The sequence below is a fragment of the Capsicum annuum genome, chromosome 7 (genome assembly GCF_002878395.1).
Source record: "Capsicum annuum cultivar UCD-10X-F1 chromosome 7, UCD10Xv1.1, whole genome shotgun sequence".
Lineage (NCBI taxonomy): Eukaryota > Viridiplantae > Streptophyta > Magnoliopsida > Solanales > Solanaceae > Capsicum > Capsicum annuum.
The window spans coordinates 100,241,918-100,262,931 of record NC_061117.1 but is presented as its reverse complement, the minus strand read 5'-3'; positions in this window follow the sequence as shown (position 1 = coordinate 100,262,931).

Genomic DNA, 21,014 nt, shown 5'->3' with positions numbered 1-21,014 from the left:
CCTATAAGGCTAATAGGTGTAGGTGCATACTCGAGATAGGAAATACACATGCAAGAATGAATACCAAAAAAGTTCATATTGCCATAAAAAATCTATGTTCCATAAAGTAACCCATTATATACACCTTCTCCATCTCGACAACTAGCAAAGGCAAGACCTTCAGTGACCTTTATTGAAACACCCTGGATTTTGGCCCTTGTAAATTTTCTAAGCTTTTAGGTAACTATACTAGTGATGACTCAATATACAAGTCATATGGTGTGGGTATGATTCAGGTGACCCTAGTCATTAGGTATCCAGTAGGTGTTGGATGGGTTTTTGGTCTTGGTAATGACTTAGTGGTACAAGTCGTTAAGGGTGGTAATGAGTCATTAGGATAATCCTTAACAAAATAAAAAACTTAGTGACTTGACTTGGCTTAGAGTATGAGTGGCTGAATAAGATTCGTGAAGATAGGTTATGAGTGGTAGGGTTGAGTCGTACGTTGTCCAGTGTCCAATACTTTTGGGTGCTGTCTTGGATGCGACTAGACAATATGAGTCGTATAGTCTATTGATAAGTGGGGTCAGAGAGTCGTATGGTGGATAGTGTATGATGTCTAACTTACTATCTTAGTGATGACTCAAGGGTACGAGTCATATTTTGTGGTCACGAGTCAAGGGGGTCGACCGTAACTACCTATGACCTTTTTACAGTTTTAAGTTGGGGGAACTTTGGATATTTCCCACTCAAAACCCTTAAGACCCCAATCTCTATTAACCCTTTATGGTCATTAATTCCATACTTTACAAGATTAAACATCCTTGTTACTCTCTGAAAATCCTCTCAAGAAAAATTGGATAGGGTTTCTCCAAAGTGATCATCTAAGGGCTTAAAGTTCTATTTCTCTTTGTGAATCCTTATAATTCAGGCATGTGACTCTTCCCTCATTGTTATGTTTACAAAAGGCATATGTTTTAATGTATGGTTTTCATGGTATTGTAATGGTTTTGAAATAAAGGTTGGGGGTTTGGGATGTTCATGGTTGATTAATGTTCCTCATGATTTAATTATGGTTTTCATGTTTTAATTATGGTTTTCCATATGTGGCTGTATATGAATGCTGATTTAATTGAGGGGTCATGGTCTAGACCCAAATTTCATAATTTTATCTTTGATAATGGTATGCCCTCAACTTGTTTGTGAAATTGTCAATGATAATGATATTATCAGTGGTTGAATTGTGTTTTTGAACTCGGGGTACAATGGAATCCCAAGATATTTTGTTTGACTTATCTCTTGAAACTAATTGTAACACCCCAATTACTCTAAGTGACTCTTATGAACATGCTTAACACATCATAAGCTCTATTATCACTAGGATACTCATCCTAACTCATGTAATCAAATATGAATCACAGGATAGGAGGTTTCATGCGTAGGAACAATGGTTTATGTTCTAGCTTAGTAATATACGGGGTATTATAACATCTCCCCCTTGGGAACATTTATCCTCGAATGAGATTGACTGAGAGGGGAAATAATAAGCTGAACATTAATGAATCAAACATAATCTCATGACTGATGTAAGAAATAAAATGATTCATACTGAACTTACATATTTGATGCATGGGTAACTGATTTATGAATGAAGGACTGAGTGTTCTGATGAACTAAGTTTCTCAGAATGATAAGGCATAGCTAATGCAGAGATTGATAAGCTGAATCAATGCATATCTAATGCATGATTATATGATTGACATGATATATAAATGCATGACTGAAAGTACTAATAAGTTGATCACGCATATCTGATGTATGAGTACACGACTAAACTGACTCATGAATATGCGAATGAACATTTAATGATAAAGATACCAAGTTTGAAATGAAAATGGAGCATCGAACTAAATACCAAGTTGGGTATTGAAACGTGATCATGAGAATAAGTAAGCTCAAAGAAAACTGTTACCTTGAACTAAAAATACTGATGAGTCTGAGATTAATCACTATATATGCATGAGAGGGAACATGAGAACATAACTGAGTATGGAACATGATGCATAAACTAAATTAAGTCTGTATTGCATGACATGGATAGAGTATCGTGAATTGAACTGAGACATTAAGCACATGGCTTACTGCTGAGTTTTGGAGTTAGAGGGTTGGCTCATAAGTAACACTTCCTCCAATACAAATTCATTAAAGAAAATGGCATGTTTAAATCATGAAAGTTTGAGGGCAATAGTGTATCTCCCCGTTGGGACACTATATCCCTTGAAGGATGCTGGGCTGACTTTGTTGAGATATTGAGGAAGTTGAGGCAATGCATAAGGAACCTAGGCATGAAATCGTGATTGATTATTTGATATCTAAAACTGAGGCATGACACATGAACTGAGGTAATTAATGGACTGAAGCATACATTATAACTAAGATTGTAATTGGGACTAATGCTAGAACAGAATGTTGGGTATGCAAGATTGAATTGCGACTGAGTATCTAGAATCTGTGTCTGAGACATGATACATAAACTAAGATGAGCTTGCATATACTAGTATGCTCTATCTTGGAGATTTTTATATCCTTGAGATATCTGTTAGTATGGCTAGATGGAAAGATAGGAAAAAAACCCCTACCGAATTTGACTGCATATCTGTTAAACTCATTTTCTAGCTTGACTAACTAACTTATGCTAATAATTGAACACTAGGCATGTAAGACTAAAATAAACTTGGTCGGAATAACTGAGCTGAGATTATCAAATATTGTACATAGGACGTAAGGATTAAGTGAGTATAATGAGGTGACTGATCATGGATTCATAGAGACTGTATTTCTTGAAAGTGAAGTACTACGCGTGTAATATGATTCCGAAAGATTTGGTAAACTGAGGGACTAATAAATAAGAGAGAAAATGATAGTTGCATACTATGGCATAGTGAATCTGAGACTAAAATGAGTTTTAAGGCCTAATTACTAAACTAGGACGGAATGCAGGGTTCGATTAATTGAACTTTGGGAGTCTGAAACTAATGCATGATACATGAGCTGAACTAAACTTGCAACTACTAGGAGGTTCTACCTTGGAATAGTTACATTCTCTGAGATTTTGGATAGCATGAATAGATGCAAGGATGAGAAAACAGACTATACAAATCTGACTGCTTGATTGCTAAACTGACTTGCTGATTTTTACTAACTCATGTTGAAACATAAGCTCAAATAAGAGAAAGAGATCTAACAATGCATACCATGAACATAAAAAACATGTAACGTACCCGAATCTAGGTTAGGGAAACTTTTTGTATCATGATAGGTCTGGATTCTATTCTGATGCTGACCACTCTTGGTACCTTGCTAACACAGCTCTTTACCCCTGTGCAATATAACTCTATAGTCGTGCATATTATGGCCTGGCTTTCCACACCCAAAGCATACATCACTACCTGCTCTACATACATGTTCTTGCTACCTCCTGACCTCAGCTGAGAAGGACTGTAACTACCTGTGCTAGCCCTCTTATTTTCTCTCTCTTTCTTTTTAAGCTTATGCTCCTCAATCTTTTGAGTATAGGCCATCAACCTATACAATTCCATATGACTAATCAAAATTGTCGTCCAGCACTCCTTAACCACTCTACCTGATACCCCAGACACAAACTTATTCATTCTGGACCTACTGTCTGCCACTACATAGGGAGCATACATGGCTAATTAGGTGAACTTAAGGGAGTATTATTTTATGCTCATCTTACCCTGCATAAGATTAATGAACTCTAACACTTTAGCCTCCTTCTTCTCTATGGGAAAAAACCTATCTAAGAAAGGTGTAGCAAACTTTTCCCACTCTATGGGCTCTGTATCTGTACCCCTGTCTACCTTCCACTGTTTAAACCACATATAGGCTACATTGTGTAGCTGATAGGAGACTAACTCTACACTTTCACTGGAAGCCACTCCCATAATGTCCGTGACTTTTTAAACCTGATACAACAATATCGCCATCTGGATCGACCAAAACAGTGGCTGGCCATTCATTCGGAGCTACAACTGAACTAGCTAGAGTATTAAATACAGTCCTGAATTCTGCATGAGAGATGTGCTCATCCAAGGAATCTACTTGGATGGGCTGAGGTGTTGACTGACTGTTAGTTCTTCTTTCATTAGTCCTTTCTAAAGATATGTTCTGTAAATAAAAGGAAGAAGTGAATTAGATTAAGAGATTAATTAGAGCTTTTGCTCACTGGCACGACATGAATACTGAAAGAAGGGAAACTGTTCCTAAAACATCTCACAGCCTCCTACACATAAGTGTGGTGCACAACACAGCATGTGCAAGACTCTACTAGATGTGGCTTTCAGACTTCCTAGGACTTTATTAAATCTTAGGCTCTGATACCAAGTTTGTAATACCCCGATTTTCTGAACCGAAATGCAACACGGTGCTTATAACCCCGAAGGACCACAAGCTAACCCATGACTGATATTCGTACCTGTATACTGCATAATATAACATAAAAATTTGGAAACATGTACTGAATGTCCATAAGGTTTAACTGAATAAACATCTGATAAGAACAATGTCTGAAAATGGTATAACCATACCAAAACAAATCTGAAATAATTGTGTGACATGCTATAGTCTGGAAAGCCCCTAAACTATCTGAACAAGGAGTTGATGGGATATGTCCCCAGCTAACTCCAACTACTAAAATAAATTAAAAACTAAAATAGTAATGAAATCATCGTGTCCTCAAAAGATGATGACTTACTTCTAACTCTGACTGCTGTTACTAGAATATACTGCTGATCTGGAGCTCGTATCTCTGAACTTATGGTGTAACATAAGAGAAAACACCATGGCACAAATGCCTCATAACGACTGAATGTACTCAGTATATGAGTGAGGTAGGCTAAATACAAAGGGTTATATGCATGAAAAATGTTGACTAATATGAACGTGAGAATACATACATGCATAAGCAACTATAACTAAACTCATGGTGATACTGACTACTGAGTCTGAACACTGACAATATGAGTTTACTGATACTGAGATACTGAGTGATTAAGTGTACTGATATTAATATGTAAGTCACTAATAAATGAGGAGATAATACTATATTATTAAATACTGAAGGACTAAAACTATATTACTGATACATGAATAACTATTTTTGATAGTTCTGATTATGAAAAACTATCCTGGTGGATTGTATCTGGCAGTCTAATTATAAAGAATTAATCTGATTTACTGTATCTGATAGCCATGAATTTGAATACTGGTAATTTGAGTTCTGATAACTAGTATAACTGATAACATGAGTGGCTGTATCTAACTGTCCTGAATAAGTTGAAACTAGCTGAGTTCCATATTATTGGGGGACTGTAGCTGACAGTCCTAATTCTAAAGAACTATCTGAGTTCTGTTACTGAAATTGTGATCAAGAGTAAAACTGAAACTGTGGGAGGTAATCATCTAACCGACATGCCCCGGAACTAAACTGGTAAGTGTCCAACCTGTAACCCCAGAAGGAAGGGTGTCAATATTATGCCACAGGTAGAGATAATATGTGAGTAAACCCTATTCTATTTGGGATCTCATTCTGTCTACCTTGCTATCAGGTAAACTCAAAGGAGATGCATTAGCCCTATGGGTAGGGACATCTAAACCTACGATGGCTAGTAGTTCTGGAATACAAGGATTACTTCTAGGAATCACACCCTATGATGGTGAAAGGTGAGTCACCATCCTTGTGTTCACTCGGTGATGAATCCTACTCCTAACTGAAAGACACTAAACTAATTTATAGAACTGAACTGATAAACTAAATTGATGTTAGCGGGATTGTTTAGCAGAGCTAAACTGAGTTTATGAGAGTGTTGATCTTACTGAGTATTGAGTTCTTGAAATTTTTGAGAGTACTGAATTATAGAGATTACTAAAGTTACGAAGAATACTAGAATTTCTGAATTTTTTGATATCACTAAGTATTGAGATTAGCTGAGATTAACTGATTTACTAAACTTTCCTGAGTCACATGACCGACCGAGTTCTATGGAACATGGCTTGACTGAGAGTATTATGAAATCATGACATAGCTCTAGGCACACAACTATATTTTTTAGGTAAAAGTACCCCCAGGACTCGATGGAAGGAAACTAACACACATGACTGACTTGATCATAAGAGTAGAGTCCAAAATTCACAATATCATAAGTAGGGGATTTCATACTATACATGAAGCTCAACTTCATATACATGGAATGGAATGCATACAATATGTATATAGTTACATAACTTCAATATCATGCTTATTCCATATCACAACAACACATAACAATAACGTGAAATTCATATGAAATCATAGAGCATAGAATGTGGACTTGTCATTAAAGCACTATTGAATCATGGAACATGAATTCTATTATCCTAGTCATTTTATCAAACACCATACATGCACCACTTTGGGAATAGGTTTATTCATGAATTCAACAACCCATATCACCACCCAATGTTTATATATTTGAACTAATATGCCATCCTAGTTTCGTACAAACCTAGAGAGATTCTATCTTGACATCATTCAACATATAAACAAGATCAACAATCAAATCAAAACATAACAAGCATGGCATATATTTTAAAATAGGGTTCTTGGACTTCATGTATGAAAGGAGTCCATGAATGAACACACGCATACCTTAGTTCTTGATTTAGTGAAGATTAAAGGAGAGATTCTTGGAATTTGATGGTAGAATTTGCTTGAACTTGAATTCCCCAATTGAAACCCTAATGTGTTCTTGAGAAGATTTTGATAAAAAAGAGTATGTTTTAGGAAAATAATGGCTTAATTCCTTGTTTGGGATCTTATATAGGGGTGGGAAGATGACCCAAATACCCCTCTAGATGCATCTTTTAATTTCTGTAAAAATCTCCCGACTTGGGCCCCAGGCGCGATGCAGAGACATCGCGTTGCCACTTGTTTATGACCTGGAAACTTACCAAAATATGTTGGAATCATGGAGAGACACTAAAAATATACAAATGTCATATTGGCTTATGGTGCGATGCGCCATTGATAGAAATGACACTATTGAAACTTTAAATTGCCATAACTTCTTCACCGGGTGTCCGTTTTAGGCAAATTTGGTATCGACGAAAATATTATTAAATTATATACAATTTGGATGGTATAAATAATCCAAAATACCACCTATGAACTAATTTATGCTAGTTCAAAGATGAATTATGTGAAATCACACATTAATATTTGGTAGATTCAAAAGTTCTTAGCTTGGCTTACTCTAAGTGACTCTTATGAACATGATTAACACATCATATTATCTATTATTACTAGGATACTTGTCCTAATTCATGTACTCAAACATGAATCATAGGATAGAAGGTTTCATGCATAGGAACAATGGTTCATTTTCTAGCTTAGAAATTTATGGGGTATTACACTAATGCAATTACTAATGGTTATAATAGACATGGATAGTTTTGTTTTAATTGGAAATAGTGTAATCTAATTTGGTTTAATAGTTTATATGGCATAAGGTGATAGATTTGTTAGCTCTAATTTTGGTATGATGGTACCACTGGTTAATGGTTAATTGAAAGACTCTTTGGTAAATGGTTGGGAATATGTAAATGATTTTAATCTATGCTTAAAGGGGCTTGAGTATCAAGGTAATGGAAAGTGGAGGTCCTGGGGGACTAAAACTAAAAACTCATGTTTGCTGATGTTAGGGTGGTCTTTATGACCGTATACTTGATGTCACACTTTATATCTTAGGGATATACTTATCATCTCAGGTTTTGTCCGATTGTGTGGCTAACTTGCACTGTGTCCTTTCAGTAGTAGGAGAAGCTGTACTTTTATAACCCATGAGTTTATTTAGGATGTCAAAGCTACACAAGCCAGGTTAAGGTTTTAAATGCATACTAAACCTTGTTCCCCATCCCAACATGATATATATATATATATATATATATAATATTGCATATGGTTATTAATTTGATTTTGAAATGATGGTATTATATTATCTTTATCCTAGAGTTATATGCTAGCATTTACTCCACTAACCGTGTTTGGGTGCTAAATCTCTATGTTATCCAGGAACTGGCCATACTACCATTCCTCCTACTCAGGGACTTTGATTCGGGGACAGCTTTTAGTCAGACTGAAGTGGTGAGCTTCCATACTTTGGAAGACCTCATTTTAAACTATGGACTTCTTTTCATTATTATTGTTCCTTTTTCTTTGGTTTTGGCTATGGTCGGGGGTATGTCCCCACTGAATATTCCTTGATTTGTTTTGAGGCTTTGTCAGATTACTATGGGAATAAGTGGTGTCAATATTAGTGTTAGCATTCATATTGGTATTGGTTGGATATTTGGCTGTGGCTATTTGATTGTAGTTATAGACTTACTTTATTATCTTTACATTATTATTATTTTATCTAATTATATGTTTGGAATTCATCTAACATAGTTTATAGTGTGGTTAATGGTGGAGCATTGGGGGGTGGTCTCTGGTCCTAGTTGGACTTGAGATACCGAAAATGACTAGGACCTAGTTTATCTTGTGTCACATTGGTAACATAGCCTAGGTTCATGGTCGATTATGAGACTATAGAGACATGCCTAGTAGAGTCTCTATTAAGGGTTTGTATGTAAGACCCTGCAAAGTTGCCTCATAGTTTAAATCTTGGAATGAGTCGAATAAAGTGTAATTCCAGCCCTAAGAGATTGAGAAAAGACTCCTTAATTGATTAGTGTTTTAACTTTGTGGAATTTTCCTAAAAATGACTTCCTATGGTGTGGGAAATTAAGCTATCTTTTCAATAATACCAATTTTGTCAAAATCCGATATCGGGGTGAGAAGTTATGGTCATTTTCCTAAGCGTTGTCGGAATCACCCAGGTTTGACGGTCAATCCGATGGACCATCAAGTCTTTGATGGAACACCGATCATCTCATCAAACCAATGCAGTGACTCCTTTTTCTAGCCATCATGCAACGACAAAAATAGTGAACCGTTAAAAATTTGATGGACCATCGCGGTGATCGTCAATCGGAGGTAGTATGACCTCATCCTAGCCGTCGTGCGATGGATGATCTGGTAGACCATCAAACTTTCAACAGACCATCGTTCTGACCGTTGCATCTAGGCAATGTATTAAATTTTTGGCCCTCGAGCGACGAACGATTTGGCAGACCATCAAACTTCCGACGGACCGTTATTTTGACCGTTGCAGACCCCGATCAACAATTTTTAACTCATTTTTAAAAGGGTATTTTGGTCCTTTATAATCCTTTAAACCCCCATATATATTATAGAAGAACTAGTTGGCCTCATTTGCTCATCTCTAACACTTAAGGGCTAGGGTTTTCTCCTCTAAATCATATCAAAGCAAGAATTCTTCCCCTAGAAATCTAAGAACTCACCAAAGATTGTGCTAGTGGGTTGAGAATTGAATCTCCCAAGTTCAAAGACTTCAAGAACTCTCTCCCAAGAGTAAGAAGAGAAAGTTTAGAGATAACTTGTTCATCGAATCTCCTAATCTAAGGTATGTGGGGTTTTGAACAAGGGTAACCCTTTCACCCTTGTGCCCTAAAGGTTTATTTACATCATGATTTTCCTGAAATCTATGAGGTTTTACATGAAATTGAATTGGGTTATTTCACCATTATTATTGAATGCATTATATTGATATTCCCCATGAATTAAGAGTCAAATGTCATGATTTTTGCATGTTTTCTTGAGAAATTACAGCTGGGTATAAACCCTATGATTTTACTCCATGAGAAGTTAATTTTTGCAATATTTGAGATATTGAAGAATATGACTAAATTGAAACTTGAGATAAATTGCTGAAATTCCTAGATTTCCATATGATTTATGAATCTATATGCTATATATTATGCTTTTGATGCGCTTTAACTTCATATTGAACTATGGGTCAGAAAGCTCTATTTGAGACTTGTGAATTTATGAACTCTTGTGCTATAAGCCCCTATGATTTGAGTATTTTGAGATGATTGAGAAATGAATGACCTAATGGTCCTTGATCTTTGAAATCCACTTCATCATATGAGATTATCGATTTGATCATTGGGTTCATGGTGAATCATGAAATTATTCTAAAAGTGGATTTTTATGAGATGAGCACAGATAATCTAGAGGGAGTAGTATTTAGCACCAAGTGGGTAAGTCACTATTGTTTCTTACCCTAAAACTACGTGCCATCGTAGGTTGGGCCTAAGGTAGAGTTTATGATGATTATGATTGGGCCCGAGGCTGAGTTTTGTTAGTGATCACTAGACCTGCGTTATACTCCCAGGAAAGAGTATGACACTCCTCCCCAACATGGGGTCTCTTCCTTAGGAGGACAAAATGTTGGACTCCATATAGCTCGCATGGTTTATGTTGATTACGAGAACCTCCCTTGCCCTTTTAAACTTAAAATTAGCTACTCCTTTCTAAACTAAGGTATTTTCCCTCCTATGAACTATTTTCACTAAACTGGAGCATTTTTTCTTGAGATAGATAATTTCTCCTAAAGCTTGAAATGAGATATTTTCCTAACTTGCATGATATGCCTCTTTGTATGTTTTAAAATCTCATGAAGTTGTATTTCTAGTATTTGAGTTTGAAGAGATATAAAATCTTGAACATTAAATATTGTTTTACTCACCATCCCATATGCATGAGTTGATGCTACTGTCTAAAGCCCTTTTTGCCTTGAGTATTGAGAATAAGCAAAGATTTTTGATTTTAAGGTTGAAGAACAATGACTCATGAGATTTATGTAATATGCCAGATTTCTGATTTTGAGGTTGAAAAAAAATGACTCACGAGATTTGTGTAATATTCCTCATCTTATATTATTTATGAACTTTATATTTCATACTTATTCAAGCCATGTGAGTCATATCATATTGCATACATAATTTGAATGAAGAAAATTGATACTATTTTATATACATGTATTCACCCCCGCATACTCAGTACATTCCCAAGTACTGATTTACATATATATCAATGTGCTATATTGTCTCATAATGTAGGTTTAGGTAATCATTCCCAGCCTCGCCCATGATCTCCAAGTACCTCACGTACATTTCCTATAGTGGTGAGTCCTGTTGGTTCGAGGACCAATCTTCAAATATTCCAGGAACTGAAAGACTATGTTGTTACCTGTAGTTCATACCGAGTCAGTGGGTGGAATGTCCCATCAGCTATCTAGATTATGGATTTGTAGAGGCTTTGTCATACTATTTGGTAGATTGTGGTTTTGGTTGGGATTTCTTTATCATGATCATTTAGACCGAGTACCCCTTCTTTCCTTTATTCCCTTCGATAAACATGGATGTGCTAGTGTTTGAATTCAAATTTTCTCCTTGAATTAAGGGTTATCAGCAGGAATTGACTTTATGGGTTTGCTCGGGTCTACTCATAGCCCTACAAACTATATGACATCCCGAGAGGCGATTTTGGGTCATTACAGTGTAGCACACCGCACTCATAAGAAAGAGGCTATGAGACATTTAGGAATTTTTCTCATTCTTGTATCTTGTTTTTAGGTTGTAGAGTCTAAGGTCCTGAAATATTCTCTAATACCCATTAGTTTGCTTTTTTGATTATGCCTTCCTGATGATCTGAAGTTCACAGAAACTTCTCTGTCCAACCTGAGGACAATATTGATGGGACACAGTCTACTTGTGTGGTCTAGACTCAATCTAGAGGTCTAGTTCCTAATCGTCCACCTTAAGTTACACTGGTCCCTTCCAGTCTTTCTCGAGCTCCTTAGGCTTATGTGACGAACGTAAAATTTCATCAGTCTATTTAAATATTAGCATAGTTGGTAGCTTCTCAGGACGAGCATGGTATTTTTATTACTCTATCTTCTGAGGCCACAAGGGTTGGCCAATTTATAAGGTTGAACCCTTTATATTTTACTAGAGTTGAGGTTGAGAAGGAACCTTAAGGTATTCTAGATGAGATGAAAATGATCTTCCTTGTTATACATGTCACTAATGTGGACGGCATTGAGTTTTTCGCCTACAAAGTGAAATATGTAGAATACCAATGGTATTAAAAATGGGAATAGTCTAGGGATGATGATGCTGAGTCAGCCCTATGGGATAATTTATCTAGCGATTTTTGGGATCGCTTATTTCGTTAGGAGTTGAGGGATGAAAAGGATGAAGAGTTTGTTAACTTAAAGCAAGGCAATTTGTCATTCAAGGAATATACCTTGAAGTTTCACCAGTTATCACAGTATGCTCCAAAGTTGGTTTCTAGCATAAGGGCTAAAATGAGAAAGTTTGCTTCCTGATTATCCCGAGACTTGATTTTGGAGAGTAACACTACCCTATTGAAAAAGACATAGATATCTCCAGGTGGGTTATGTATATGCAATAAGTTGAGGAAGAGAAGAAAAAATAGGTAGAGATAGGGGAGTGGTAGAGCAAGAAGTTTAAATTTTCTGATTACGGTGGAGGTCAATAGTAGAGTGGCATAGATGGTTGAAAGTGGTCCAAAAAAAAAGGGAGGCAATTCTAGGTCTCACCCGACGGCTAGTTCGCCCTATAAAAAGACGTCTGGTGATAGGTATTTTAATGGTGGTGACAATTATAGGGGACAAAGTGCCCAAACTCAGGCTAGTAGGGACCAATCAACTTCATTCTACCAAGCAGATTTATGGTCGATTGCATCGGGGTTACAATGATGAAGGAAAGGACAAGTACTTTAACTATGGTCAGCAATGGTATATGCTTAAACATTTTCCTATTGGGTAAGTTTTTCATCAATGATATAATCTTAAATTTAACTATTGTCATTAATGGTATAATCTTAAATTTATTTCCTATTGGTAAGTTTGCCTCTAGGGCAAACAAGGTTCCCGTTGTCTCTTCTTCATATTCAGCACCAAAGGGTACACCATCTGGCTTCGACACTGGTGGGATTTGACTCTATGCTCTCACTACCTATCAAGAGTCTGAGGCATTGTCGGATGTCGTTACTAATATGTTGTAACTCTTTTCCTATGATATATACTATTTACTTGATCTGAGGTTCGCTCTTTCATATGTAATTCTATTTGTGGCTGTGCATTATATTTTGGTCCCTAGTATATTTCAGACCCTTTTTTTGTTTCTACCCAGGTGGGTGACTCTATGGTTAATAGAATAGTTTATAGGGGTTGCATGGTGTCTGTGTATGGTCAAGAGACTTTGGTAGATCTATTTGAATTATAGATGATTGATTTCGATGTCATATTAGGTATAGATTGGTTGGACTCATACTATGCTTATTTAGACTGTCGAGCCCATAAGGCCATCTTTAAATTTCGTAATGTTCCATTTATTGAATGGGAGAGTGCTTCCCTAGGTCCTAAGGAAAGGTTTATATCATATCTTAGAGCTTAGAGGCTAATAACAATGAGGTGTCTCTATCATTTGGTCCGGGTTAAAAATTCTAACTCGTAGAATCCTTCTCTATATTTTGTCCCTGTGGTGAATAAACTTCTTGAGGTATACCCACATGACCATCCTAGTGTTAGTCCTGATAGGGAGATGGATTTTGGGATAGATCTTATTCCGAACACTCTTCCTATTCCTATTCCCTCGTATAGAATGGCTCCAACTGAGTTAAAAGAGCTTAAGGAGAAACTAAATAACCTTTTAGACATTGGTTTTATCCATCCTAGTGTGTCATCCTGGGGTACACCTGTGTTGTTTGTGCGTAAGAATGATGGGTCTTGTCGGATGTGTATTGATTACTGATAATTGAATTAGGTGATGATAAAGAATAAGTACCCTCTTTCAAGGATAGATGATTTGTTTGATCAGCTTTTGGGTGCCAAGTTTTTGTCTAAAATTGATCTTCGATCTGGGTATCATCAGTTATTGATTAGGGAGGCTGATATTCCTAAGACTTCCTTCCAAACTTGATATAGGCATTTTGAGTGTCTTGTTATGTATTTTGGATTAACTAATACCCTGGCAGTATCATGGACTTGATGAATAGAGTCTTTCATCCGATTCTAGATTTTTTTTATCATTGTTTACATAGATGATATTCTGGTGTAATCTAAGAGAAAGGTGGATCATGCTAATCACCCCTGCATTGTGTTGAAGACCCAGAAAGATCAATAGTTGTATGCCAAATTTTTGAAATGTGAATTCTGGTTGAATGTTGTCACTTTTCTAGGTCATGTTATTTCTAGTGAAGGGGTCATGGTGGATCCGCAAAAAGTTATAGTCGTTAAGAAGTGGCCTAGACCTATGACTCCAATAGATATTTGGAGCTTCTTGGGTTTAGCTAGTTATTATAGAAGGTTTGTGAAAAGTATCTCTTTTATAGTTTCCCCGTTGACTAAGTTGACTCAAAAGAAGGTAAAGTTCTTATGGTTTAATGCTTGTGAGGGTAGTTTTAAGAGGCTGAAGGATAAGCTGACTTCGTCACCAGTCTTGACTTTTCCTGAAGGCACTAATAGATTTATGGTCTACTGTGATGTGTCCCGTGTAGGGCTTGTTTGCCTATTTATACAACACAACAAGGTGATAGCTTATGCCTTTATACAGTTGAAGGTGCACAATAAGAATTATCCGACTCATGACTTGAAATTGTTGGTTGTGGTATTCATATTAAATATCTGGCATCACTATTTGTATGGAGTACATGTAGATATCTTTTCAAATCATATGAGCATGTAGTATATGTATACCTAGAAAGAGCTGAACCTCAGGAAAATAAGATGTCTTGAGCTGCTTAAGGATTACGACATAAATCGTCACTACCATCCAGTTAAAGCTAATGTGGTTATTGATGCCCTTAGCAGGTTATTTATAGAAAGTCTAGCTCATGTGGATAAAATAAAGAGAGAGTTGGTGAAAGATATTCGTTGTGTTGCTAACCATAGAGTTCGTCTCTTGGACTCTAAGAATGGTAGTATGTTTGTTAAGAAGGTAGCGCAGTCGTCTCTTGGTGCTAAAATAAAGGAGAAAGAAGTGTTGGATCTTGTCTTGATTAGGATCAAGCATGATGTAGGTGGGTATAAGGTGATAGCCTCCGAGATTAGTGGTAATGGTACGTTGTGGTACCAAGAGATCTTATATGTTCACGATATAGATGTATTTCAAGAGACGATCTTAGCTGAGGCACATGAGTCGCGTAACGCTCTTCATCCTATGTTGATGAAAATTTATCATGACCTTAAGAAGATGTATTGGTGGAACAATTGTAAGACCCCGCACGGGTTCCAGACTTAGAATATTCAAGCTAAGTATTCAGACTTAGTGTCATTCTAGCCTTTGAAAGTTGTCAATCATATTTCATGGCCTTTACATCCATTATAAGTGGATATTTAGGTTGATTCATGATCAGGAATATCCGTAGGTGTTTCCAGAAGAGTTTTGAATTTTTTGGACTTCGTTTGAAGATCCTTTGGAATCCTAAAACAGTCGATCAACGCGATCTTGGCGCGCCACATCGACTATCGGATTGATACATGTTTTCCCAAGCTCCCAGCATCAATTCCTAATGAGTCGATGCGGACTCGATGCAATGCATTGGCTATTGTGTTGATACCAATGATGTGGCGCGTCGGTCTGTGCGTCAATAGTAGAGTTTTTAATTCATTAAAAGACAACATCCTTGGGGGTATTTGGGTCTTTTTCCCTCAACATTCAGCCCAAAACACAAAATTTATCACCTTAGAGAGCAATTAAACTCATCTTTTCTCAAAATCGCTCAAGAACAAAACCCTAGAAGATTCAATTTCAAATCAAGAACTCAAAATTTCCACCATCAATTTTCAGAAATTCCTTAACTAAGGTATGTGAAGTGTTCATCCAAGGGTCCCTTCCACTCTAGGAGTCCAAGAAAATACTTTTAGACTTCAAGTATATGAATTTTAGGTTGGGTTTGATAATATCCATGTTTAAAAATTATTAATTTGGCTTCAATTTCATGTTGCATGATTAATTTCATGTGGGGTTAATTGACTTATATGTGTTACCATTTGAAATCATGCTAAAGCATTCAAATGGTGTGCTCACATGCTAATTGGTACTATGTGCATAATTTATGCCTTTCAAGTGATTGATAAATTAAGCATGTGAGTTGAATAGTGAAGTTATATCATGTTATCATGTGTTTAAGTTCATGACATGCAAGTGTTTGCTAAAATGTCCCCAATGAATGAAGAATGATCAAATGCTTAGCTTAGATGCTTCAAGTTTATGCCATGTCTCTTATTTTGTGCTATTAAGCCCTGGGGGTACTTGTACCCAACAATTTAGCTGATTATTTAGAGCCATGGTCAGTCATAGTATAGTAACAGTTACCTCACTATCATTAGTACTCTCATTCAGTTACAGAACTCAGGAGAAAACAATGTAGATTCAGTATTCTTCCAGTCTAGTTTAGTACTTAGTCTAGACCTCAGTAAACTCAGTCAGTTAACTCAATTTAGTAGTTTCTAACAGTCCACAGAACTCAGTATACCCAGTTCAATTCAGTTAAACAGTAATATCTGTAATGACTCAGTGCATCCTAGTATAGACTAGAAATCAGTTCAGTATTAATGCAATTGGGAGTAGGATTCAGCACTGAGTTAACCCAGGGATGGGGGCATTCCTGCCAGTAGAGGGTTTAACCCAGTAGACTTCCCTGTGTTACAGAACTGCATAGCCATCGTAGGTTGAGATATCTTCTTTCCTAATATATTGAGGGTTGATATATCTCATTTGAGTTATCCTACTAGCGAGGGTTGACAGAAGAGCTTCCTGTCAGAGAGGGTTAACTCACAGCTTGTCCTTAGTCATGGTACGGTATTGACACCTTTCCAACTGGGGTTATAGGTTGGAACCCAATCAGTTTAGAGAGAGGCATATCAGTTAGATGATTACCTCCCACATTCTCAGTTCCAGTCTTATTCTCAGAATAGAACTCAGTTCAGTTCTACAAATTTAGGACTATTAGACATAGTCTCTCAGCTCAGTATAAAACTAAGTATGGTTTCACAGTATTCAGAACTGTCAGATATAGTCATTCAGATAATCAGTAATAAAGTATTCATAAACTTAGATATTGGTTATTAGTATTCCAATTTAGTACTCAGTATTAGCACGATCTCAGTTACAATCTATGTATTCATGCATGTACTATTACTCAGTCATACTCATATTATTCAGTTACTATTATGCATGTATATGAACTCATATATTTTAGCCTACATTCAAAGTATTGATGCATGCTTTTTCTTTGTGATATGATGTCTTATATCATAGGTTCAGATGCACGGGCTCCTTAGCACCCTTAACAGTTCAGATCTCAGCTTTCAAAGTAGTGGTGAGTCCACATAGTTTGAGGACATGCTTATTATTTACAGTAATTCAATTTTATTTTAGTATAAGGAGTTAGTTGGGGGCTTGTCCCATCAACTCCACAGTTCAGACAGTTTGAGGCTTTTCAAACTAAAGTATTTTCAGACAGTTGTTTAGTTTTTAAGTACTTATATTCAGATTTATTTATAGATGTGAACCTTATGGCATATATTTCCACCTATTTCCATAATCATTACAGTATTTATTACACACTTATTGCATCAGGTACCAGACATGAGTTATCTTGTGGTCCTTTGAGATTGTGAGCACCATGTAGCATCCGTACTGCAGACTCGCGGCATTACAAACTTGGTATCAAAGGGTATAGTTCAAAAAATTCCTAGGACGTCTAAAAGTCCCATATAGTAGAGTCTTGTGCATGAGTGTATTGCGCACCACACTTATGGACATGAGGCTACGAGATGTTTTAACAAAAGTTTCCCTTCTTTCATTAATCATGTCGTGCGAGTGAGCATGAGCTCCAGTTACACTCTCTTTCTAATCCTATCTTCTCTTTCATTTATAGAATATAGATTCGAAAAGGACATAGGGAAGAGGAATAGGAGAACAGTCAGCCCCTAAGCCCATCCATCCAGATACTTTGGGCGAGCATGTCTCCCACGCGGAGTTCAAAGAAGCCTTCACCACCATAGCTCATTCTGTAGAAACCCAGAATCAATGTCCAACTACCATTCTGGCCAACCCAGTGGCCAATACTAGTGCTGCCAGGATTCGGTACTTCACCGAAATGAACCCTCCATTATTTATCGGGTCTAAGTCAGATAAGGACCCTTAGGAATTTCTTGATCAGGTGCAGAAGGTTACCGATATAATGAGGGTGACTACTGCTGAGAGCATTGAGTTGGACGTATATTAATTACAGGATATGGATTACTTATGGTTCAAACAGTGGAAAGTATAGAGGGCCACAGATGCAAGGCCCATAGAATGGAAGGAGTTTGCAATAGCTTTTATGGATAGGTTCTTCCCGCTAGAGTCGAGGAAAGTGAAACTTTGGAGTTTATAAACCTGAAGCAGGGGAATATGATAGTGTAGGAGTATTCTCTCAAGTTTACTCCGTTGGCCATATATGCCCTGTATGTTGTGGAAAATAGCATATCTAAGATGGGTAAGTTTGTATCAGGGGTGTCTTGAAATATGGTCAAAGAGTACAGGATTACAATGTTGATATAGGAGATAGACATATCCAGGATTATGGTCCATGCTCAACAGATAGAGAAGGCCAAGAATAAAGAGAAGGAGGGGAGAGTAAGAGAGCGAGGATAGATAGTTTTAGTTTTGCTCAGCCTAAGTTAGAGGGTGGGAATCGTTCTTAGTTCTACCTGAAATCCTCAGTTCAAGCTCTATCCTTAACCAGTGCTAGTGCCAAAATTCAGAGATGGCAACAGAGAAAGGGCATTAGGCCCTAAGCCCAAAGGCAGTGTTAGCAGTGCCCGAACTAATCCTTTTTGCTAAAAGTATGACAGAAACCACCAGGGTATCTACAGAGCTGGTAGTGATGTGTATTTTAGATGTGGAAAGCCAGACTATAGAGTTAGATAGTGTCCTCAGGTGGGTTCACAGAGTCAGTATACCTACCTCCCAGCCCAGTCTGGTCGCTCAAATCAGTAAGGTGCCTCATCCAGTGCCACCAGTGGGCACCACCTAAATAGACTCTATGCTCTTCATTATCGACAGGATCAATAAAAGTCTCCTGATGTGGTCATTAGTATGTTACAAGTTTATCATTTGCATTTTTACACTTTGCTAGATCCAAGAGCTTCTTTGTCCTTTGTTACTCCTTATGTAACAGTTGATTTCGGAGACATTCCCAAAATTATGGTAGAGCCTTTCTTAGTCTCTACCCTAGTGGGTAAATTTATCATAGCCCAATGGGTATACAGGAACTGTATCGTTATGATATCTCAAAAAGTCATTTAAGCAGACTTAGTCGAATTAGAGATGAATGATTTTGATATCATTCTCGACATGGATTAGCTTTATTCCTTCTATGCCTCAGTCGACTGCAAAAGTAGAACTGTCCAGTTTCAGTTTTTTAATGAACCCATCCAAGAGTGGAGGGGTAGTACTTCAGCACCTAGGGGGCAGCTTGTTTCTTACCTTCGAGCTAGAAAAATGATATCAAAAGGGTTTGTATACCATCTCATTTGATTCCAGGACTCTAGTTTAGAAACCCATACTCTTGAATCAGTATCAGTAGCATGTGAATTCCTAAATGTGTTTCCCAAGGATCTTCCTGGAGTTCCCCCCGAAAGGGAAATTGATTTTAGAATTAATCTCCTTCCAGATACTTAGCCCATATCTATTCTACCATACATAATGACACCTGTGGAACTCAGAGAATTAAAGGAACATTTAAAGAATCACTTAGATAAGGGATTCATCAGACCCAGTGTGTCCCCATAGGGCACACAAATTTTATTCGTGCATAACAAAGATGATTCCGTAAGAATATGTATAGATTACCATCAGTTAAATAAAGTTATAGTCAAGAACAAGTATCCACTTCATAGAATCGGTGACTTGTTTGACCAACTTTAGGGTGCAAGCTAGTTCTCTAAGATAGACCTCAGATCAGGCTATCATCAGCTCAGAGTCATGGAATGTGATATCCCAAAAATAGCTTTTAGAACTAGATACGGTCACTTTGAATTTTTAGTCATGTCCTTTGGTCTTACCAATGCCCCAGCAGCCTTCATGGACTTGATAAACTGTGTGTTCAAGTAGTACTTGGACATGTTCATCATAGTCTTCATAGATGACATTCTTGTTTACTCTCATAGTGAACACGATCATACAGACCATCTCAGAATAGTATTGTAGATTCTCAGAAACTATCAGCTATTCGCCAAATTCAGTAAATGGAAACTGGCCTCGACCTATCTCACCAAATTCCTTGGACATATAATTTCTAATGATGGCATTAGATTTGATCCCTAAAAGACTTGAGGTAGTGAGAAACTGGCCTTGACCTCTCTCTCCAAAAAATATCAAGAGTTTCTTGGGTTTGGCTATCTATTATAGACAGTTTTTTAATGGATTTTTATCTATTGTATCCCCTATGTCTACATTAGATAAGAAGAAATTCAAGTCCAGTGGTCAGATTCTTGTTAGAAGAGTTTTCATGAGTTGAAAACTCGACTTACCATAACTTCAGTTTTGACCCTACCAGATGGTTTCGACTGCTTTGTTGTATATTCTGATTCATCCAGAGTCAGATTGGTTTATGTTTTCATATAGAGAGGTAAGGTCATAGCCTACGTCTCTATAAATCTTAATCCCCATAAGAATAACAATCGTACTTATAATCTTGAGTTAGTAGCAGTAGTGTTTGCCTTAAATATTTGGAGGTACTATTTATATGGTGTACACATTGATGTGTTCACTGATCATAAGAGCCTGTAGTATGTGTTCACTCAGAAAGACCTAAACCTCTATCAGAGAAGGTGGTTGGGGTTGTTGAAAGACTATAACATGAGTGTTCTATATCATCTGGGAAAGGCCAATATAGTGGCCAACACCCTCCGTAAAATGTTTATGGGTAGTGTTGCTCATTTTGAGGACAGTAAGAAGAAGTTAGCTCAAGAAGTCCATCAATTATATTG